This window comes from Triticum aestivum, chromosome 6A (genome assembly GCF_018294505.1).
Source record: "Triticum aestivum cultivar Chinese Spring chromosome 6A, IWGSC CS RefSeq v2.1, whole genome shotgun sequence".
NCBI lineage: Eukaryota > Viridiplantae > Streptophyta > Magnoliopsida > Poales > Poaceae > Triticum > Triticum aestivum.
In genome coordinates this window covers 580,165,383-580,189,901 of record NC_057809.1, presented here as the reverse complement: position 1 = coordinate 580,189,901, position 24,519 = coordinate 580,165,383, and the positions used below count along the sequence as shown (strand labels likewise).

General features: G+C 46.4%; 1 pseudogene; it reads left to right on the top strand.

Moving 5' to 3' along the window:
* Positions 1-22,739, top strand: LOC123129734 (ethylene-responsive transcription factor 1-like; annotated as a pseudogene).
* Positions 22,740-24,519: the final 1,780 nt, after the last annotated feature.

Genomic DNA, 24,519 nt, shown 5'->3' with positions numbered 1-24,519 from the left:
ATGGGGAGGAGGCTGCTCTCACTCCTGCCGAACGCTCGCCTCACGCACGAATATGGACAAGGTGCGCATCCTGCTACTGGGTAATGTTGTTGCTTCCCTACTATTTTCCGCATGACGCTCCTGCTTCCGTACTCTTTGCCATGCCATGCTGCTGCGGCTACTAACTCCTGCTAATATGTCATGCTGCAGTTTTGCTTAGAGTTTTGAGGATAATATATCTCTACTTCTCCCCTCCTGAACTCAAAAGCAATATATAAATTTGTGTGGCAACTAAATTCAGGAATGGACTAAAAGGGACAATGTGATTATAAAATACAATCAATCTACATAAATCATGGCACAATTGTCTAAGTTATCCGGAGCAGGTTGATTGTGTGGAGTTGGAAGGATAATTTGTTGTAGTGTAGTTTCAAAGATGATATAGACAAAAAACAGCATCAAGCATTGCAAATGACGTGGTAGACCAAAAAAATTAGATTTTCTAGCGAATGAAAAAATAAAAATCAGATGGCCTACCAGAGGTTCTTGGTTCAGGTTGTTAGATGGAAGGACAAGGCGGTGGCGGTGGAGATGGGGAGTCGATTAGGAAGGAGAAAGAGTTTGTGCAACTGCTGCTCAGTGCGAAAAATAGAGGTAAATAAATGTATTGTTCAGGTGGTGAGATTTAGTCTCCCTTCTTTGTATTCAGTGATGAACTACTGAATGGTGTTGGTAAATTCATGGCATGAGTTGTCGAGGAGGACGTCAATGTGTGGGAGGTTGTAGCCTTGCAGGAGATTAGGCTTACCTTGGCAAATTAGCTTGCGGCCCTAAAGCTGTATGTTTGATTAATCTGAAGTGTGCACAAATATTTGTGTTTAATGAGTGAAATGTACCCGCCTGACTGACATGAACCTTCAGGAAAGAAAGATCCTAAAGTTGGCTTCACTTGGTAGTAACTATGGAAACCTGAAGAATGTTGTTGACACCCTAAAGGATATGAAGTTGCATTGTCATGTATGTTTATGCAAATTGAAATTTACTTGAGAGTGAATCTCTAAAAGCATCTCCAGCCGCGTTCCCAACAAGCCCCCAGGGCGACTTTTTTAGGGCTGATGCCAAATAAGGCCCCAGTTGCGCCCCCAAGACACCGAAATCCGTCGGCTCGGCCCGTTTTTGGGCCCGGCGATCGCATGCCGAACCCAGCGCACTTGGGGGCGCTCGGGGGCTCCGGCGGAAGGGAAAATACGCATGGTACACACTGTCAGGCGATCAAGGAAATCGTCCAGATTTGCCCCCCACCCCGCGCGCTCGGCCACCATTGTGCCGATCCCGGCGCCGCCCACTGCCCGGCACCACTATGACGCCCTCAATTCAATCGTACACTAATCATACACGCAAATGTGTACAATCAAGATCAAGGATTCACGGGAAGATATCACAACACAACTCTAGACACAAATTAAAATAATACAAGCTTATATTACAAGCCAGGGGCCTCGAGGGCTCGAATACATAAGATCGAATACACAAGAGTCAGCGGAAGCAACAATATCTGAGTACATACATGAGTTAGACAAGTTTGCCTTAAGAAGGCTAGCACAAAAGCAGCAACGATCGAAAAGGCAAGGCCTCCTTCCTGGGAGCCTCCTAACTACTCCAATTCATCGGCGGCCGTCACGTAGTAGTAGGCACCCTCGGGGTAGCAGTAGTCATCCGTGGCGTCGTCTGGCTCCTGGGATCCGTCATCTGCTCGCAACAATCAGGTATGGGGGAAAAGAAGTAGCAAAGCAACCATGAGTACTCATCCAAAGTACTCGCAAGACTTACATCAGATCTAAACTAAGTATGCATCTGTATCAAAGGGAAAGGGTTCTATCTGTGGACTAAACTGCAGAATGCCAGAAGAGAAGGGGGAAAGCCTAGCCTAGCGAAGACTAGCATCTTCTGGAAACCAACATCTTGCAGCAACAGTAGGGAGTAGAGTAGCATAAAGTAAAGTAGCAGTAATGTTATCAACCTCGGCCAGAGATCCTTTCTCGACTCCCTGTGAGAAAGTAATCCCAGAGCCATACTATCCATTTCTCATCTCATATCCAAGTCTCATCTCCATGTCTCATCTCAAGTATCCAGTTCTAGTTGTATCGATGGGGATACAACTCCAAGTGTCCGTTACCGTAGGACAGGCTATCGATAGATGTTTTCTTCCCTGCAGGGGTGCACGAACTTACCCACCACGCTCGATTAACTCCGGCCGGACACACTTTCCTGGGTCATGCCCGGCCTCGGCCAAACAATACGCCGCAACCCGACCTAGGCTTAATAGAGAGGCCAGCATGCCAGACTAAACCTATGCCCCCAGGGGTCATGGGCCATCTCCCCAGGAACTCCTGCACGTTGCGTACGCGGCTGGTAAGCAGACCTAGATACCTCCCTAAAAAGGCAGGAGCTTACCAGTCCAACCCGGCGCGCGCCGCTCAGTCGCTAACGTCTATTAAGCTTTGGCTAATGTATACAACGCTGAATGCCCATACTATGCCCACGTGATGGTTAGTGCTATCAAGCCAGAGGCCCCCCGATCAAATATCCAAATCGCAGTGGATTAGGAACGCGCGGTAACAAACAGAGACTCACGAAAGATGTGACCACGTTGCCCCGTCTCAAGGACTTGCGGCAAGGGCTAAGAATGCCCGGCCATGCCTCGTAAGTATCTCGCAGGCACCTTCCAGGTCAACCCGACTCCACATCACTCACTATTAAGCTCGCGCGGGTACCCCTCAGGGTCGACCCGTCTTTAGTAACATGGTTCAGTGTAAAGTCATAGTAACCATAGTAACTGTGTGTCTAACACCAAAGGGAAAACCCGAGGAATCACCCCTGGTGAATTCCACTCGATGTTATCATCAAGGTGAACATAAGAGGATCCACCCTCGAGGTTCACACTTGAGGGGTTGCTCGACAGAGCCGTGACGGAAGTGGTTAAGGAGGAAATCACCCTCGATGATCACGACCGAATAGCTGCACTACAGAGATCTCATCAGGAGTGATGTATGAGGTTCACCCTCGGCACTCAATAGTAACTCTGTAGTGTCATACAACTAGGGGGGTGATGTGCAGTGTCGGGGCCTGGACGTTGATCATGTTTATCGAGTCATCGAACATAAAGCGAGGCAACTGGGACAAGGTGGGGGGTCACTGATGGATCACTAACCAACCTATACTAAGCAGTTTAGGATTAGCAGGTAAGGTATGAAAGCAAGTAACAACAACAGGCTATGCATCAGAGTAGGATCATACAGAAAGCAGTAGCAGTTCTAATGCAAGCAGGAGAGGGAAAGAAATGGGCGATATCGGAATGCTCAAGGGGGGTTTTCTTGCCTGGTTGCTCTGGCAAGGAGGGGTCGTCGTCGACGTAGTCGATCACAGGGGCATCAGCAGCGGTCTCGAGGTCTACCGGAGAGAAGAGGGGGAAGAAACAGTAAATACACGCAAGCATAAGCATAACAAGACAAAAGCGGTGCTAGAGGTGTTCTAACGCAGTGCTAGGTGATACTGGTGAAGGAGGATAACATCCGGGAAAGTTTTCCCAGTTCCGGACGTTTGTCAGACAGATGAACCGAAGGGGAAAAGTTATGTGTTCAGCATGCTAGGGGCACGTGACAAAATAACGGACCGCGCATTCGGATTAGTTGGATTTTTCTGAGCACCTTTCATATATAAAGTTTTTCCATCCGAGTTACGGTTTAATATCTACGAATTTTCAATGATTTTAAACCATCTCTGGAATTATCTCTAATTCAAAAAAAATGGACTTAATGCATCAGCATGACGCCAGTGGTCAACCCTGACCGCTGACCAGTCAAACAGGGCAGTGGGGCCTATCCATCATTGACTGATTTGCTAATTACCATTTAAACCTAGTTTAATTAGTAGGTTAAATAAACCCAATTAGTTAACTAAACATGATTAATTAAGTTAATTAATTATCTTATTAATTAATTAATTTTATTTTTAACCTCTTTTTTTATAACCAGGGCTGGGCCCCACATGCAGTGGCACAACCAGCCACTGGAGCGGGCGCGACTAACGGGCGTGGCACGGGCGGAGACCGAACCCGCCCGGTTGCGAGGCGGAGGCCGGCGACAGTGCACTGGTGGCCAGGGGCCATCGCAGATGGCGGGAATGGCAGCGGGGCGAGGGGGGCGGAGCCAGGCGGGTGCAGGTGGCGCGGCCGCGTGCGTGGTTCGTCGCGGCGGCCAGGCTGCAGCTACGGCTCTGTTAGCAAGCGGCTGTAGTGGCAGCGGCGGACGCAGGCAGTCAGGGTGCGGAGGAGGACCATGGCGGCAGGGCGTTTGGGGGAGGAGGTAGAGGCGCAGCGGGGCAAGGGGGCGGAGGCAGGCAATAGCAGTGCAGATTGTAGCAGGCAGCAGTGGCAAAGGCATACAGCGGCGGCGACAGACGGCAGCGCCGGGAGGGCACGCGGAATGGCGCGCGCTGTGAGCGTGCGGGCGCAAGACGCAAGCGAGGTACAAGGGCGCGCGGGGACTACGACGGTGGGCGCGTGAGCTCGCGTGCAGCGCGCAGCCACGGGCGCAGACGCGATGAGCGCGGGGCCCAGGCGCGGCCACGACGAGGGAGGACGGCAGGAAAAAAAGGGGAAACGGCGAGGGCTCACAGCGGAGCGTAGGGAGGCGGCAGTGGTCTCGGGGAGGGTCGACGTGGCCGGAGACGACGATGAGGGCAGCGGCGTTCGAGAAGGGAGATGAGTCGGGGAGGCTTCGATCCGCTTGATGCGCTGACTCCGAGCTCCATCCGGGGCTTGTAGCCGACGTGGAGGAGGCCGGTGGAGCCATTGGACGCATCGACATGGTGAGGGAGGGGGTCGAGGCCGCGGCAACGATGCCGACGATGCTCCAGCAGAGAGAACGGAGAGGGAGAGAGCCGAGCGAGAGGGGGGTGGGGGAATCTGGGGCTGACGAGGACGAGGCCGAGGGGGAGACTTATCCCCTCGGCGGCGTGGGTGGTTCGAGTGGGCCGGCCTGGCCAACCAGCTGGATGGCCAGCTGGGCCACAAGGCCCACTAGGGGGTGGTGGCCTTTTCTTTTATTTATTTTTTGAATTGCCTCTGTTTCCTATTTAAAAGAGCTACTGAATTATTTTTGTTAAATGTGGCACTTTGCACAAAAATAGATAGGAACAAAATGAAGTTGCATAAAAAGTTTGGAGTCAAAAGGAGTTGGCTAACCATTTTCAGAAATTGGAAAGGCCAATTTAATTATTGTTGGACCACAAGATAAAATCCCAGGGGCATTTTGGGAACTCAAATGAGGTTGGTTCCAACTTGATAAATATCCAAGGATTATTTGCCACCTTTTGAACATTTTAGTTTTCATGCTTGACAAACTTGGATTTTTGACTTTAAATTTTGAATTTGAATTTGAATCATGTTTTGGATCAAGTGAGGATTAGCAACAGTAATGTGATGACTTGGCATCATTAGCGGAGGATTATTGTAGCTTAATTATCCGGGCATCACAACCGCTAGATAGGCTATTCCCACCAGAAAAGAGAGAAGGTTTCACCGCGACAACCTCTCCACCACCATCTAGGTGAGTTTTCTGGTGCTCCGGCTACACAGGGCGGTACACCGGCGGTTGTGCGCCCACCACGCCCGCCAGGTGTTCTCTATTTTTTTACTCGGTGATGGACTCGGACGACGAGGAGGCGCTCACGGTGCTTGCTACCTCTTGAGCATGCGTTGGTTTTCCCTTGAATAGGAAAGGGTGATGCAGCGAAGTAGCATAAGTATTTCCCTCAGTTTTTTAGAACCAAGGTATCAATCCAGTAGGAGACAACGCACAAGTCACCTAGTACATGCACAAACAATCAAGAACCTCGCAACCAACGCGATAAAAGTGTCGTCAATCCCTTCACGATCACTTGCGAAAGTGAGATCTGATAGAGATAATAAGATAAATATTTTTTGGTATTTTGTTGTATAGATTGGAAAATAAAGATTGCAAAATAGTAAACGTGATGCGATAATAAAAGAGGTGCAATATAATAAGAAAGAGACCCGGGGGCCATAGGTTTCACTAGTGGCTTCTCTCCACTACAAGAAATATGTCAACTTGTGACCACCACTATTGGTCACTGAATGGTCACAAATTTCCATTTGTGACCAAAAACATAAGGTCAAAAGCTGGCCGTCGTAAACTGACTATAGCGACCTTTCTTCTGGAATGGTCGCAAACGTTTATGACCAAAATAAGCCTATTGCTCTGTTTTGGTCACTAGCAACCTCCCTAGTCCACGTAGGCATCCAGCGTGGCAAGCTGATGTGGCACAAGATTCAGCCCGGTCCAATTCAGTTTTCTACATGGGCCTAGCCCAACAATTCGGCCTTTTTAATGTATTTTTTCTATAAATTTTTGATCGGCTTCATGGGCCAAGCCCAACATTGTAGCCTTTTTATTTTCTAGGCCTTCGGCCTTTTTGCTTCCATTTCTTATTTGGGCCTTTTTACAATCCATTTTGGACCAGGTCCAGGTCATCCAATTAGGTCCCATGTGTCAGTTTTCTTTTGTTTCTTTCCTATTTTAAAGGATCCACTAGTGAAATGGGACCAGGTGTGTTGTTTAGGTGCCACACGTCAATCCTCTATTTGTGCAACAACCAATAACTTGATTCAAACAGAGCCAATAACACATAAATTTTCAAACGGCTGCCAAATCATGGCAAGTACTATACAATCACGGCGGTACAAATCAGGTATTGAAATATAAAATACAGCTAAATATTAACATGTCCAGCTCCAGGGAGCTAAAACACATTGTTGGGTGCAAGTTTTCTTTAGGATTCTTCTCGTGTAGTTCCTTGTACAACAACTTTTGACGAATTAAGGCCAAAATCTGTGAGTTATAAATAAGAAAAGTTAGGAATATAATCAAGTGAAGCCGTGCATACAACATTCTCCTAACAATGAAAAATAGCTGCAGAATTTGAGATCTAATAACAAACCATGCATATAGCATTCTCATAACAGCAAAACTGAGATATATTTGGGCAGGGAAAATGACGAGTATCAACCCAGTGCAAGATAACAGAGCAACTATGTCAAAGTTATTCAGATATGCATAGTTATGAAGATATCTAAGGCAATGATCATGAATATAGGCATCACGTCCATGTCAAGTAGATCGAAATGATTCTGCATCTACTACTATTACTCCACACATCGACCGCTATCCAGCATGCATCTAGAGTATTAAGTTCATAAGAACAGAGTAATGCTTTAAGCAAGATGACATGATGTAGAGGGATAAAATCAAGCAATATGATAGAAACCCCATATTTTTATCCTTGATGGCAACAATACAATACGTGCCTTGCTGTTGTCACTGGGAAAGGACACCGCAAGATTGAACCCAAAGCTAAGCACTTCTCCCATTGCAAGAAAGATCAATCTAGTAGGCCAATCTAAACCAATAATTCGAAGAGACTTGCAAATATATCAAATCATGCATATAAGAGTTCATAGAAGAACCAAATAATATTCGTAGATAATCTAGTTCATAAACCCACAATTCATTGGATCTCGGCAAACACACCGCAAAAGAGTATTACATCGAATAGATCTCCAAGAACATCAAGGGGAACTTTGTATTGAAGATCAAAGAGAGAGAAGAAGCCATATAGATAATAAATATGGACCCGAAGGTCTCTGGTAAACTATTCACGCTTCATCGGAGAGGCTATTGTGTTGATGTATAAGCCCTCCGTGATTGATTCCCCCTTCGGCAGATCACCGGAAAAGGTCCCTAGATGGGATCTCACGGGTACAAAAGGTTGCGGCGGTGGAAAAGTGGTTTCGTCCCTCCCCCTGATGTTTTTAGGGTATAAGATTATATATAGGCGAAAGAAGTATGCCGGTGGAGCTCCGTGGGTCCCATGAGGGTGGGGGCGCACCTACCCCCTAGGCGCGCCTACCCCCCTAGGCGCACCCTCCTATCTCGTGGCCACCTCATGGAGTTCCAGACTTCCACTCCAAGTCTCATGGTTTGCTTTCAGTCCAAGAAAGATCATCGCGAAGGTTTCATTCCGTTTGGTATTCCTTTTCTGTGAAACACTGAAATAGGTAAAAACAAAACTGGCACTGGGCCTCCAGTTAATAGCTTAGTCCCAAAAATAATATAAAAGAGCATATTAAAGCCCATTAAACATCAAAAATAGATAATATAATAGCATGGAACAATAAAAAATTATAGATACGCTGGAGACGTATCAAGCATCCCCAAGCTTAATTCCTGCTCGTCCTCGAGTAGGTAAATGATAAAGATAGAATTTTTGATGTGGAATGCTACCTGAGGGAGTCCTGGATTAGGGGGTGCCCGGATAGCCGGACTATAACCTTTGGCCGGACTCTTGGACTATGAAGATACAAGATTGAAGACTTCGTCCCGTGTTCGGATGGGACTTTCCTTGGCGTGGAAGGCAAGCTTGGCAATACGGAGATGTAGATCTCCTCCCATTGTAACTGACTCTGTGTAACCCTAGCCCTCTCCGGTGTCTATATAAACCGGAGGGTTTTAGTCCATAGGAGGAATGACAATAATACCATAGGCTAGCTTCTAGGGTTTAGCCTCTTTGATCTCGTGGTAGATCTACTCTTGTACTACACATATCATCAATATTAATCAAGCAGGAGTAGGGTTTTACCTCCATCGAGAGGACCCGAACCTGGGTAAAAACATTGTGTCCCTTGTCTCCTGTTACCATCCGCCTTGACGCATAGTTCGGGACCCCCTACCCGAGATCCGCCGGTTTTGACACCGACATTGCTGCTTTCATTGAGAGTTCCTCTGTGTCGTCACCTTTATGCCCGATGGCTCCTCCGATCATCAACAACGATGCGGTCCAGGGTGAGACCTTTCTCCCCGGACAGATCTTCGTGTTCGGCGGCTTTGCACTGCGGGCTAATTTGCTTGGCCATCTGGAGCAGATTGAAAGCTACACCCCTGGCCGTCAGGTCAGATTTGGAAGTTTGAACTACACGGCTGACATCCGCGGAGACTTTATCTTCGACAGATCCGAGCCACAACCTAGTGCGCCGCACTGTCACGATGGGCATGACTTAGCTCTACCGCCGAACAGTGCCCTGGAGGCCGTGCCCGCAACAGCTCCGACCCTTAGCTCGGAGCCAACTCCACCGATCGAGGGCGGGTGGCTAGACACCGCCTCGGGGGCTGCAGTCTCAACGGCGATCGAGCCAAACACCAGCCTTATCCTCTGCGAAGCCCGTGACTCCAAGGTGCCAGACCCTACTCCGGACTCCGAACCCTCCGTGCCCTTGCCAATCAAATTCGATTGGGCGCCGATTATGGAATTCACCGCCGCAGATATCTTTCAGCACTCGCCCTTCGGCGACATTCTGAATTCACTAAGGTCTCTCTCTTTGTCAGGAGAGCCCTGGCCGGATTATGGCCAACAGGATTGGGATGCGGACAACGAAGAAATTCGACGCCCACCCACCACCCACTTCGTAGCCACTGCCGACGATTTAACCGACATGCTTGACTTCGACTCCGAAGACATCGACGGCATGGACGACGATGTAGGAGGCAAACAGGAACCAGCACCCATAGGGCACTGGACAGCCACCCCATCCTACGATGTATACATGGTGGACACACCCAAAGGAAATGACGAGGACGAACGGGAGGACGCAACGAAGGGTCGTTCCTCCAAAAAGCAGTCAAAGCGGCGGCGTAAGCGCCGCTCCAAGCCTCGCCTCGACAGAGACATTGGTCATACAAACCCAGCCACAGAGCAGGGTGAGCCGGCGAACGATGAACATGGCATCGAGCAACCGTCCGAACAAGGCAACTTGGATAAACAAACCGCACAACCCGTCCCTGGCGAAGATAACAGTCTGGACGACCTCACGCCGGACAAGTTCCAAGAGCAGAAGAACCTCCACAAAAGGCTTGTCGCCACTGCGCGTAGCCTGAAAAAGCAGAAGCGGAAGCTCAAAACTGTGGAAGATGCACTCAGAATCAGGTGGAGCAAAGTACTCAACACCGCAGACAAATACGGCGACAGTCGCCACACAAAAAGTTACCCGAAGCGAAAGCTCCTGCCTGAATTTGATGAGGAGGCCTTAGAGCCTCCGCAATCAACAAATAAGGAAGCCACCCAGTCGGATAAACGACCCCATGGCCAATATAGAGCGGCAAGAGGCGCTGCACACAAACCAGCACGCGACCCACTGAAGGATTCACATCAAAAAGATGGCCCAGCCAAATCTATCTACGGGCCAAGAAAGCAAGCTTTAGTAAGCAATGCAACACAACAAACATCCGAACACTACGGCACACCCAAATACAGGGGTGCCGCACACCCCCTATGTTTCAATGATGAGGTGCTGGACCATGAATTTCCAGCGGGATTCAAGCCCGTAAACATAGAGGCGTACGACGAAACGACAGACCCTGGAGTCTGGATTGAGGACTATATCCTCCATATCCATATGGCCCGAGGAGACGACCTCCACGCCATAAAATACTTACCCCTCAAGCTCAAAGGGCCAGCCCGGCATTGGCTTAAAGGCCTTCCCAAAAACACCATTGGAAGTTGGGAAGAGCTCGAGGATGCTTATCAGGCAAATTTTCAAGGGACCTATGTCCGGCCTCCGGATGCAGACGATTTAAGTCATATAACTCAACAGCCCGGAGAGTCAGCTTGGAAACTCTGGAACATATTTCTTACTAAAAAGAACCAGATAGTCGACTGTCCGGACACCGAAGCCTTAGCAGCTTTCAAACACAGCGTTTGAGATGAATGGCTCGCCAGACACCTCGGCCAAGAAAAGCCAAGAACAATGGCAGCATTAACAAGCCTCTTGACCCGCTTTTGCACGGGAGAGGACAGCTGGTTCGCAAGATGCAGCACCAGCAACCCAAGTACATCTAAAGTCAGGGACGGAAATGGGAAACTGCGTCGCAGCAAGGACCAGCGCCGAAATAAGGGAAACAGCCCGAAGAGCACGGCAGTCAACACCGGATTCAAAAGCTCTCGGCAGGGTCAGAAAAAGCTGCCCCTCAAGGATAACAGGGATGATCTATCTAGCCTAAACAAAATCTTGGACAAAATATGTCAAATCCACAGCACTCCCGGGAAGCCTGCAAACCATACCCACAGAGAATGTTGGGTCTTCAAGCAATCCGGCAAACTCAACGCCGAACACAAGGGGCTCGATACACCAAGTGAGGACGATGACGAACCCCACAAGCAGAGCACCGGGAAACAAAAGAATTTCCCACAAGAAGTCAAAACAGTAAACTTACTTCACGTGACAAAAGGGAAAAACAAAGTGGCGCCTATAGAGATACGCGCCATGCGGCCTATCACAAAGGAGTCTCGCCACTGGTTGTTAAAACCGATCACCTTCGACCATCAGGATTACTCCGGAAGTATCCGGAACGCAGGTTGGACCGCCTTGGTATTAGATCCGATAATCGACGGATTCCACTTTACACAAGTCCTGATGGACGGCGGCAGTGGTCTAAACCTGCTATATCAGGACACAGTCCGCAAAATGGGGATGGACCCAACAGAAATTTGCCATAGCAACACTTCCTTTAAAGGAGTAACGCCAGGCCCGGATGCCCATTGCACGGGTTCTCTCCTGCTAGAAGTAATGTTCGGTGCCCCCGATAACTTCCGCCGCGAAAAGCTAACCTTCCACATCGCCCCATTTTCAAGTAGCTATCAAGCACTACTGGGACGCGAAGCTTTCGCCCGCTTTAACGCAATACCGCATTATGCATCTCTCACGCTTAAGATGCCCGGCCCACGAGGCATCATCTCACTAAAGGGAAATATTGAATATTCCTCGCGCGCAGAAGACTATACGGCTGCCTGGACAGCCACACATTAAAACAGCTTCACCAACAAAAGCATCTAACAGGTCATTAAGACCACAGACACGGCTAGGCGAGTCCGGAGCAAACTTATAATTGATAAAGGTTTTTGTAGCCGTACACCCCTATACAAGGGGCTCCGCGTATGTAAAATAAGCGACAATAAGGCTCAATTTCCCCATCTTGAATTATACTTTGTTTACTTAGTACAACATATATTTCGCACGACTATTCTTCTTTCAACTAAGTTTCTCTCTTTTACAGATGAACACCGTGCTACACCCATCTAGGACACGGCACAACGGAGACACAGGCACAGATGTGCAGCAGGGACCCGTCCCAAGGATTCTCTTTAGATTAAGACCCTACGTAAATCTTTTTCACTATTTCTTGTTGATGCACATCCCCCAGATTCACAGTATAACCGAGGAGGAGGCTAGCGTCTTGGCATGTGGCCACGTCAGAATTTCGCACGTACCTAGACACCAGGGGCTTATTATCATGGGCACTGCTCAACCCATTTTTATAAAGACCGAATACCTTAGGGAGTGTTCGGCGTCGCGAGTTTGGCCTTATATGCATCAGCTCCGAATCATGTCTTTGGTCAAATGTTGGGTTTGCCCGGCTCCTGTGTTTTGCTGCCTTACATTCCACTCTATCGGCTAAGGAGGCACTAGGAGAACTAGTGCGATTGTGCCCGGTTCAGCCAGGCGAGCACCTCAGTAGAGAAAGCCAAAAACTGACTGTCATGGTATAGCGTGAGACTGGTCAACCACTCGATGACCTATCAGAGTCTTCGGGATTCCTCCGCATTAACGAAGGGCCGTTTCCCGGCCAGGCACACACGCGCCCCGAGTTCGGGCCAGCGCAGCGCCAGCAGGGGCTATATAGTACCCCCCTCCCCCTGTCAAACTCCTATGGCTAAGTGAAAGTGATAAAGCATTATAGTCCGATTGCCTAGTTCGCTGCGCTATCACCTCCTTCATGGACCAAGAGTTGGATCAATTGTGAGAATGCGCCTTCTGCGAACACCCCCGCATTATATGCGTGGGGGCTGAAGCCGACGACTGCCATCTTTCAGATTATATACATATACCTCAACGGCCGCACAGGAGGCATTATAATACTTGCAGGCACAAGTATAAAAAGCTTCTACAATTCATCAAAATATTGTTTTACAATAATACACGTTATTCAAACATAATATCCTTCGAGCATTGCGTCTCTATTAAACGAGCGCCTTGCAGAACTTCCTAAAAATAGTGCTTAGCAGGTATTCGCCCTCCGTCCGAATCTTGGGATGCAACAGCGGCGGCCTCCATCTCCGCCCAGTATGTCTTCACACGGACAAGGGCCATCCGCGCACCCTCTATGCATGCTGACCTCTTCATCGCATTGATATGCAGCACGGCACCAAGGAACTGCTGCACCAAGCTAAAATAACTGTTCGGCTTTGGCCTTTCCGGCCATAGATGATTAACGACATCCTTCATGGCGAGTCCGGACAACCTATTCAGTTCGGCCCATTCGGCCAAACGATCGGTCAACGGAAGCGGACGCTCCGGATTGTTGAATTGTGACCAGAAGAGCTTCTCCACTTCGCTATCTTTCTGATCTCAGAAATGTTCGGCCGCATCAGCGGCACTCGCAGCTAAATCCAGATATGCGTCCGCCGAACTCCACATCTGGTCCAACTGAGCGTATTTAGGATCTCTGAACTTCATCAGCAGCATAAAGGGCTTTCCAGCCGCGATATCTCCGGCCTGACGCAGCTCCTCCTTCATCGCTCTCATCGCAGAACAAGCATCCTTGGCCGCTGTAGTGGCCTTCTCTAGGTCTGTCTGCTCCGCCCGATCTTCTTTTTCAAGAAGCTTGCAGCGGTCAGCAGCGTTCTTTAACTTCACAGCCATTTCGGCCATTTCCTTCTTGCTTCGGCAGTGAGCAGCCTGTTCGGCTTTCAGCTCTTCAATTTCCTTTACGGCAGCCGCATCACTTCTCCTGGCTTGCTCCTTGGCTCGGGCAAGTTCCGCCCGAAGGCTCTCCATGGCAGCGGCCCCATCTGCATCAAACGCACACGCTATAAGATACTGGCATCAAGCTCCTCTTACCAGGTGTCTCTGGAGAAATTACATACATTGTGCCTCGTCAAGCCGCTTGTTGACAACCGCGATGTCGGCATCTACCACGTCAAGTTGTCGCGTTAGCTCGGCAAATTCATTAGTCCGGCTGGCCACCGGACACTTCGCCACCTACATAGGATGGCGAAAAAATTACACCTCGGACTATGATCCTCTGCGTGTTGTCATCTTCGACAAAACACAGAGTCTCAGGGGCTACTATCTACACAGGGTGCATCTTATATGCAGAACTGTCAAAAGGTACATCACCTCGCGTACCTCAAAACCTGTCAGTAAACTCCTGACGGCCTCGTGCAACCCGCTTTTAGTGGATGTAATCCTTTCAATTACCGTACCCATCAACGTACGGTGTTCCTCTGAGATAGACGCTTGCCCTAACAGATCCTTTAGTTCATCCGACCGAGCACCAGGCGGTGCCGGACACATTCGATGGCCTTTTTCAAAAACCTGACACAGATGGCCTTGGGGGGCCATATGACTGCCTTCCGGCCCTGCCGGATTCGGATAAACCCTCCACGACGATACCTCAGGATCGCCCGCTTCGTAAGGCGGTATGGCAGGGGGAGGCGTTCCGCTCTCGATCATCTCCGGAAGAAGATCCACCGAAGATGAGCTCTGCTGAGAAGCGCTGAGATCCGAACTACAAGGTAAAATTTCGGTTATTTTCCTCAGAAATAAAACAAGGATTTCTCTCATTTTAAACCTCCCCTCTCTACTTACGGCTCGGTGGAGGGCTGATCCCCTTGAGGGCATAGTACGGCCGAGGCATCCCCCGGCACAGGACCCTCTAGCGAAGACTTCTTCCCCCGCTTTGAGACCATGGACTCCGGGTCTTCAGAGGCAGTCCTCTTCCTCCCCTGAGTAGAGGAATTTTCGATTCCTCCTTTCCAGAAAGCCTCCTTCGGGGAGGCAGCAGCTTCTTTGTCCCCCCCTTGCTTTCTTCCGAAGGCACGACCTCCAGCATCCTGGTTAACACGGGATCCCGCGAGGTCTCGGGAAGGGGGGCTGGACACCTGATTAACTTCGCCTTCGCTACCCACTCCTGTTTCAAAGACAACTCTTTTAAGGGTGATGTTGTGATAAATGAACGGATGGTGTGTCCGGGCACAGGGCTACTTACTTGAGTATCCGGACGATTGCAGCTCAGACCTGCGTCCTCCGTAGAATCCGGACACACTACTTGTGGTCCGAAGAACAATTTGTACATCTCCACGGGCGTCATGCCAAGAAAATGTTGGAGAACTCGTGGTCCCTCCGGGTTGAACTCCCACAGGCGGAGGGGGCGACGTTTGCAGGGCAGAACTCGGCGAATTAACATAACCTGCGTCACCACGACCAGACTGATGTCTCTTTCTAGGAGATCTCGGATGCGGCCCTGCAACAGGGGCACGTCCTTTGCCGACCCCCAGTCCAGCCCCTTATTGACCCATGACGCCAGTCGTGGCGGGGGACCCGAGCGGAAAGCAGGCAGCGCCACCCACTTGGTGCTCCTGGGAGCTGTGATATAAAACCACTCTTGTTGCCATAAGCTGAACTCCTCTTGAAAAGAGCCCTCGGGCCATGGAGCGTCAGCATTCTTGCTTATAACAGCGCCTCCGCACTCCGCGTGCTGTCCCTCAATCATCTTCGGCTCTACTTTAAAGGTCTTAAGCCACAGTCCGAAGTGAGGAGTAATACGGAGGAAGGCTTCGCACACGACAATGAACGATGAGATGTGGAGGATGGACTCCGGGGCTAAGTCGTGAAATTCCAGCCCATAATAAAACATGAGCCCCCTCACGAAGGGATCCGTCGCGAAGCCTAGCCCTCGGAGGAAGTGAGACACGAACACCACGCTCTCACCAGGCTTGGGAGTAGGAATAACCTGCCCGTGAGCAGGCAGCCTATGCGAGATTTCGCCGGTCAAAAACCTGGCCTCTCTCAGCTTTAGCACGTCTTCCTCCGTGACGGAGGAAGGCGTCCATCGGCCTCGAAGGTCGGAGCCGGACATCGTCGAAGGTCCGAAGCGCCTGAAATCTGGGGCCTTGGGTGTTGGAACTCGAGGCGAAGGGCGAATTCGATTGAGATCAAAAGAAAGGAGTAAGGCCTTGGTCTCTTTATAAGAGGTTGAATACCAAGAGCCCTCCCCGTGACCGTTTGGGACTCGCCTTTGATCGAGGAGACACACCAACGGGCACGATTGGGTTACCCACGTCCGTATTGATGAGAATCCCGTAAATAAAGGGGACACGATCTCTGCTTCGACAAGACGTGCCAAGGAAACCGCCTCGCAAAACGCATTGAGGTGGGACAGTAAAAACGGTTCAAATAAAGGCTTGTCTATGGCATGATGACACGCTACGGAATACGTCAGCAGATTAGACTTGTGTAAATATTATTCTCTCTATGGCAGTATGTGGAACTTATTTTGCAGAGTCGGACATTATCCTTGTGTTCAAAATCTTCTATGAAGTATTCGGAGGAGGAACCCGCCTTGCAATGCCGAAGACAATCTGCGCGCCAGACTCATCGTCATTGAAGCCTGGTTCAGGGGCTACTAAGGGAGTCCTGGATTACGGGGTGTCCGGATAGCCGGACTATAACCTTTGGCTGGACTCTTGGACTATGCAGATACAAGATTGAAGACTTCGTCCCGTGTCCGGATGGGACTTTCCTTGGCGTGGAAGGCAAGCTTGGCAATACGGAGATGTAGATCTCCTCCCATTGTAACCGACTCTGTGTAACCCTAGCCCTCTCTGGTGTCTATATAAACCGGAGGCTAGCTTCTATGGTTTAGCCTCTTTGATCTCGTGGTAGATCTACTCTTGTACTACCCATATCATCAATATTAATCAAGCAGGAGTAGGGTTTTACCTCCATCGAGAGGGCCCGAACCTGGGTAAAAACATTGTGTCCCTTGTCTCCTATTACCATCCGCCTAGACGCACAGTTCGGGACCCCCTACCCGAGATCCGCCGGTTTTGACACCGACACTACCTAACATATTTATCAATGTAATTTTCTTTATTGTGGCATGAATGTTCAGATCCGAAAGATTTAAGACAAAAGTTTATTGACATAACAATAATAATACTTCAAGCTTACTAACAAAGTAATTATGTCCTCTCAAAATAACATGGCCAAAGAAAGCTCATCCCTACAAAATCATATAGTTTCGTCATGCTCCATCTTCGTCACACAAAATACTCAAATCCTGCACAACCGCAATGACAAGCCAAGCAATTGTCTCATACTTTAGTAATCTCAAACCTTTTCAACTTTCATGCAATACATGAGCGCCAGCCATGGGCATAACACTATAGGTGGAATAGAGTGGTGGTTGTGGAGAGGACAAAAAGGAGGAAGATGGTCTCACATCAACTATGCATATCAATGGGCTATGGGGATGCCCATCAATAGATGTCAATGTGAGTGAGTAGGGATTTCCATGCAACGGATGCACTAGAGCTATAAATGTATGAAAGCTCAACAAAAGAAACTAAGTGGGTGTGCATCCAACTTGCTTGCTCACGAAGACCTAGGGCATTTGAGGAAGCCCATCATTGGAATATACAAGCCAAGTTCTATAATGAAAATTTCCCACTAGTATATGAAAGTGACAAAATAAGAGACTCTCTATCATGAAGATCATGGTGCCACTTTGAAGCACAAGTGTGGAAAAAGGATAGTAACATTGTCCCTTCTCTTTTTTTCCTTTTTTCCTTTTTTTCTCTTTTTTCAGGCCTTTGTTTTTTTATCTGGCCTTTCTCTCTATTTATTTATTTATTTCCTCACATGGGACAATACTCTAATAATGATGATCATCACACTTCTATTTATTTACAACTCAAAGATTACAACTCGATACTTAGAACAAAAATATGACTCTATATGCATGCCTCTGGCGGTGTACCAGGATGTGCAATGAATCAAGAGTGACATGTATAAAAAATTATGAACGGTGGCTTTGCCACAAATATGATGTCAACTACATGATCATGCAAGGCAATATGACAATGATGGATCGTGTCATAATAAACGGAATGGTGGAAAGTTGCATGACAATATATGTCGGAATGGCTATGGAAGTGCCATAATAGGTAGGTATGGTGGCTGTTTTGAGGAAGGTAAATGGTGGGTTTATGGTACCGACAAAAGTTGCGCGGTACTAGAGAGGCTAGCAATGGTGAAAGGGTGAGAGTGTGTATAATCCACGGACTCAACATTAGTCATAAAGAACTCACATACTTATTGCAAAAATCTACAAGTCATCAAATACCAAGCACTACGCGCATGCTCCTAGGGGGATAGATTGGTAGGAAAAGACCATCGCTCGTTGATACGTCTCCAACATATCTATAATTTTTTATTGTTCCATGCTATTATATTATTTGTTTTGGATGTTAACGGGCTTATTTATACACTTTTATATTATTTTTGGGACTAACCTACTAACTCAAGGCCCACTACAAATTGTTTTTTTTGCCTATTTCGGTGTTTCAAAGAAAAGGAATACCAAACGGAATGAAACCTTCGAGAGAGTTATTTTTGGAACAAACGTGATCCAGAGGACTTGGAGTGGACGTCAAGCAACCAACGAGGAGGCCACGAGGCAGGGGGCACGCATACCCCCTTTGGCGCGGCCTCCACCCTCGTGGCTCCACCGACCTACTTCTTTGAGAAAAACAATGTGTATTGTTAGCTCTTGGATATTCCTAAAATTTTGTATTTATGGTTTGCACAATTTTATGATATTTGAGTATAAAAAACTCATGAGTAGATTTTCTAAGCACATTCTGTATTTTGACCCAGAGTTGTTGCTTCGTTCATGCATCAGATAGTCACACTTCTCACAAGAAACGAAACCACTCTCAAATTATTTCTTCTCGGTGCAACTAAGACACAAAGTCGTGAAGCAACCTTGCCATGTTACTTTACAAAAATAGTTAATAATATCTATATACATGGTTAGATCATGAGTGCAATACAAAAAAGTTGCAATGCTCATTTAGAATTCACAAACTAAATGTATAATAATGCTAATGATTGCACATACATGGTAGTAGATCAATGGGGTAAGTATATATGTGTGATTTACTAGGATCGTATAGTTACAAATACATTTATAAGGGGATCTTGGTTGAATATTAAGCAGGACATAGGGTCATAGAGCAACAATGTCATGTTAGTTTAGAAAAATGTTAGATCTCCATATACATGGTTAGATCAAGGATGCGATGAGAAATTTGCAATGCTAACTTACACTTTATATAACCACCATAGGATAATGCTACTTATTGCACATGAAGTAATGCAAGTAACTAAATGGAGTAAGCTTCCGTTTCTTTGAGAAAAATGGAGTGGGTAGCTATAGGTGATTTACAAAAATCCTAATGTTACATATAATCATTTATGAGAAGATATTGGTTAAACTTTTGGTTGGATGTACTACAATCTTGAGCTAATAAATGAAATAACTAGCTATGAGTTATTTGCGTGGATCTTAAAATTATATACAATCATTTATCAGAAGATATTAATTGGTTAAAAGTTTGGTTGGATGAACCCGTCCAATAAACTTGGACGAGAAGAGTACGACCATTGTAGTACACTCATAATTCAAGTGTGTAGTATATTCCTGAGCTAATAAATGGTATAAATAGCTATTAGTGATTTTCAAAGATATTCACATTACACACCATCATTTATGAGAATATTATTTAGCATTATGCACAATCATTTATGAGAATATTTTTGGTTAAATGTTTGGTTGGATGAACCCGTCCAATAAACCCGGACGAAGAGTGTATGATAGTAGTAGTACAACCATACTATTGGTGTGTAGTAAAATCTTGAGCTAATAAATGAGTAACTAGCCATGAGTCATTTACAAGAATCTTAAAATTACATGCAATCATTTAGGAGAAGATGTAAATTAAACATACACAGGGGAGGGGCGATGACTATGAGAAGATATTGGTTAAACGTCATAGGTGCATAGTACGATCCTCGCAGCCCACAAGCCACCCACGGTTACGAGGAGGGTGGTTGAGGCGGTGTTGTGGCCTGAGAAGAAGAAGCCCGGCAGGGCGGTGGTCGGAGTCGATGGTTCGTAATGCTCAACTGGCTTGGGGTCAAGCTCGGCTTCGACACGACGACGAGGCCTTCAACGCTGATTTTTAGGACTTCGACGCCAACTCCGGGTACTTCAACTTGGAACGCGGGCATGGCGCGATATCTTCGGAGGATGAAAATGACAAGGTTGTCGAGATCAATCCGTTAGCTGCCAAGAGATCCATCTCAAAAGGTTTTAATCTGCTCATTTTATAACCTTTTGCGATTGACCACTGTAGAAGCTAGGATATTGTGTGATTGGTTTAGATTCCTTGGGTAGGAAAAGAAATTGTGTGGGGTTGGTGTTGGAAGGCTTGATTTGTTGGTGTTAGGGCATCTTCAATGTTGAGCCGCTAACCAGACACACTCAACATCCGCGAACGCGTATGGGCGCGTCCACAGACCCGGATTTGGGAGCTGGTCATCCAACCCTATTCCTCAAATGTCCGCCTCTATTAACTTAAGAAAATAGTAATGGCCTTCCATCAAATAGCAATGGTGCTCCACTATATACAATGATTTCTAGCTTGTGAGAGCCGCAACCCAATTCACTTCCTCCAAATAACCATTGTGAGTTGCAGATCTTCTGCCAAAATAGCTTGTTAGAAATGCAAACCTTCCACCAATGAGAACCTAACAGAAATCAAACTGATTTCCAAGTTATTTTGACCACTCACTTCCATCAAAAAGCAATGTCCTTTGACCAAATAGCAGTGGCCTTCCTCCAAAGCAAACAAAGAGGAGAGAGGCTGTGGCATGAGGTATTTGGTGGCTTTTGATTGGCAAGGCAAACACCCGAACTTCTAGAAATCTTCCCATGCTTTTGCATGATTTGTGGTAATTCAGGGGGCCAGATGCATCCGCGGACATATGCGGCTCCAGGGTTGGATGATAAAAATTGGTTTGACGCATTTGCGGTCGTTTTGAGGGACGTCATTGGAGATGCCCTGTCACCTGTTTGTTTAGAGATTTGGGGTTGGAATGGATTGGATATTATGAAGTGAATTGGGTTTAGGGCTAGGCCTTTTTCATTTCTCAGCCATGTTTCCTTGAACTGATTAGGCTGGTAGGTTGGTTTCACCACTCTTCCCGCAGAGAATCAATTTTGGTTGCTAGGTTGTTGATATTGTGATTTATATTTTTTGTGACCTTTGATGGAGATTAACACATTTACTGTTTATAGTCAACTGGGTTTGAAAATCTACAGAGGGCCGAATTTCTCTATTTTTTATTGAGGTCTTGACCTTTTGGGTTGTTTCCTTGTTTTATATGGTTGTAGGTTTGAATGGGAATTTTCTATACTTGGTTCAGTTGTCAGTCTGAAGGATTATTTTGGTAAATGTTGAGTCCTACTAGAAAACAATCCTTGATTCTGCATCATCGATAATGGAATTTTTTTCACAGGGTTGATAATGGGATTTAAAGATCAATAATTACAAAATGATGGCAAAGGTCTATATCATGTCCATAAGTTGTAATTTAATTTATTTTGTGGGTGACTAATGCTTTCACCGAAACATGAAGAGGATTGCACCCATGATGGTTCAGTGTTCATAAGAATTGTGATATTATACATATGAATTCGTGCACATGATGAAATTAATTACTTTTTGTGAGACAAGCTTTTCTATATTCATCTATATTAGCATTGACATTGATCTTGCATTGCAGATGATTTGAGCACCAGGACTAGTGCTGGTTTTGATGGCCCCGCACAAAGGCCAGGTAAAAGGAAGAGAAAAAACCAATTCAGGGGCATTCGGCAACGCCCCCGGGGTAAGTGGGCTGCTGAAATCAGAGATCCTATTAAGGGTGCCTATGTTTGGCTTGGTACTTTCAATAGTGCTGAAGAAGCTGCAAGAGCTTATGATGTTGAAGCACGTAGGATCCGTGGCAAGAAGGCCAAGCTTAACTTTCCAGATGAACCAACAATTCCTCAGAACCACCGTGTTCTCCATGTTATTCCTAATAAAGTACCCAAGCCAAGCACAACACAAGAACATAGTTTCATACCAGCACTCAACAACCTTGCCAACCAAAATGATTTCGTCTACCCATCTGCTAACTTCACATCAAACCAGCCACTTGTTCAGCTTGACAACATGCCATTTGTTCCTGCAATGAGCTCTGTTACCCCTGTTGAAGTTCCTGCTATGAATTTGTACCATGACCGGAGAAGTAACACCTTTGGATGTTCTAAGTTGGGCCGAGAGTATTACACCAAGACTCCTGATATATCATCCATTGCTCCCATTTCAACCATTGCTGAAGGAGAAGGATCCACACCTATCAAGAGTAACACCAACAACTCAATGGTTCATCCTGTTATGGAGAATAATGGTGTCAATTTGGAACCTTGGATGAGATATCTTATGGATGATAGCGTGGATGAGATGATTAGTAGCCTATTGAATTTTGATGTGCCTCGGGATGTCGTTGGAAACATGGACTTTGGAGCTTCGATGACATGCCCGTCTGTGATCAATTTTTCTCAGAGAATCAAACCCTATATATCGGAAAAAATGGTAAGCCTTCCAATTTGGAAGTTCAGTCCGAGTTGATAATGTTTTCATTAATCTGAATTTATTGTTTCGTGTTTCAGGAATAAGACTATGGAAGATTTGGAAGCACTCTATTACCTCCGACTAGCATATGCTTCTATTCAAGCTTAGAAGCAAAAAAAGTTGCATCTTGATTCTATATTGTAATCGACCCATTCCCTAGTTGACTATCGATGTCTGGAAACCAATTATGAGTCCGATGAACCGTTGTCTTGTCTTTTGCCAACTTTTATGTCACCAATACCATTTCTAAATGCGAAAACATGAATTCTTGTCTAGTTTGGTTTAATTTGTGCACTTCTTCTCATTTCCTTTCGTTCTAGCTGTTTATTTATATTTTGGAAATAAAATTAGCTTATAAGCGACCATGTTTATATAAGCCGACTAGCATATATTTTTTTGACCTGGAAGACTGCAGGGCTTACACCCCACAACATTTTATTAGAAAAAAACAAGGTACAAATACAAGATTCCTCAAGAGGAGGAACAAAGAAATAGAAAAGCTATACAAGAAAGGTTAAAGAAATCTAAAAAAGAAAGGAGAGGCACTAAAATCTACTACTAGGAAAGAAAGAATATACAAATAAGAAGGGCCTCAAGGGGCAAGAAATCAATCCATTTGAGTAGAGCTTCCTTGTATCTGGTCTTGATCCGGTGTGAAAGAAGAGTAATATCATGGATAAACCCATTTCTCCACTGCATAAAAGTTGGTTTGACCTGCCTAAAATCCCTGTCATTCCGAACTTTCCAAATATTCCACCATGCAAGAAATACCACCTCTCAGAAGAAAGTCTTATTGAACTCCCTACTGGCATGTAAGGCAATTTGCACCATATCCTTGCTGTCGAACCAGGAAACCTGCAGATAGTTCCATATTCTCATACTGAAGTTACATTGGAAGAATAGATGGTTCCTATCCTCAATGACTGCAGTCGGGCATAGGACACAACTAGGTCCATCATCAATTTTCCAATGGTGTCATTGAATCATATCCTTGGTGTTAACTCTGTCCATAATTACCAGCCAGGCAAACATTTTAATTGTCATGGTACAACAACTCTTCCAAACCCAGCTCAGAATAGGATTGGTAGAAACAGGCTGATGTGCAAAATCATAGTACATTTTTGCCGAGTACTCTGCCTTTTTTCCAGGCCTCCAATTCCATTTATCATTAAAATCATTGTTCAAGGAGGTCATAGCTAACAAGCTTGATAACTGATTGAACTCCCTAAAATCCAGTTTAGACAATTGTAAGGAAAACATTTGCTGCAAATTTCCTGCCTGTACCACTTCCATCACAGAGAGGTTCTTCTGCAGACAAAAAGAGAATAGCCTTGGAAACCTTTCTTGAAGTGGAATGAAAGACTGGTCAATCTCCCAATGATCAGACGAAAATAGCACAAAATCTCCTCTTCCAACGGAGACAGAGGTAACAACCCTAAACTTGTCCATTAATTTGCAAATGTCCCTCCACCAGAAAGAGCCACATAGAGTAGTGTCATGAGTAATTCTCTGAAAATAGTATGAGTCCCACAGCAAACGTACCCATGGCACATCTACTTTATTATAGAATTTATTCAGGTACATAAGAAGCAGTGCATCATTCTGTAGTCCCAGATTCAAAATTCCAAGCCCCCTTCATCTTAGGCTTGCAGACAAGGGGCCAAGCAGCCAAAGAGTGCCCCTTCTCTTGACCATATTTCCTCCAGAGGCACTGTCTCTATATCCTTTCTAACTGCTTTAGAATACCTTGTGGCAAAGATAGACTAGAAAGGAAGAAAATAGGCAGTGAAGATATCACTGAATTTACCAGTTGCAACCTACTGC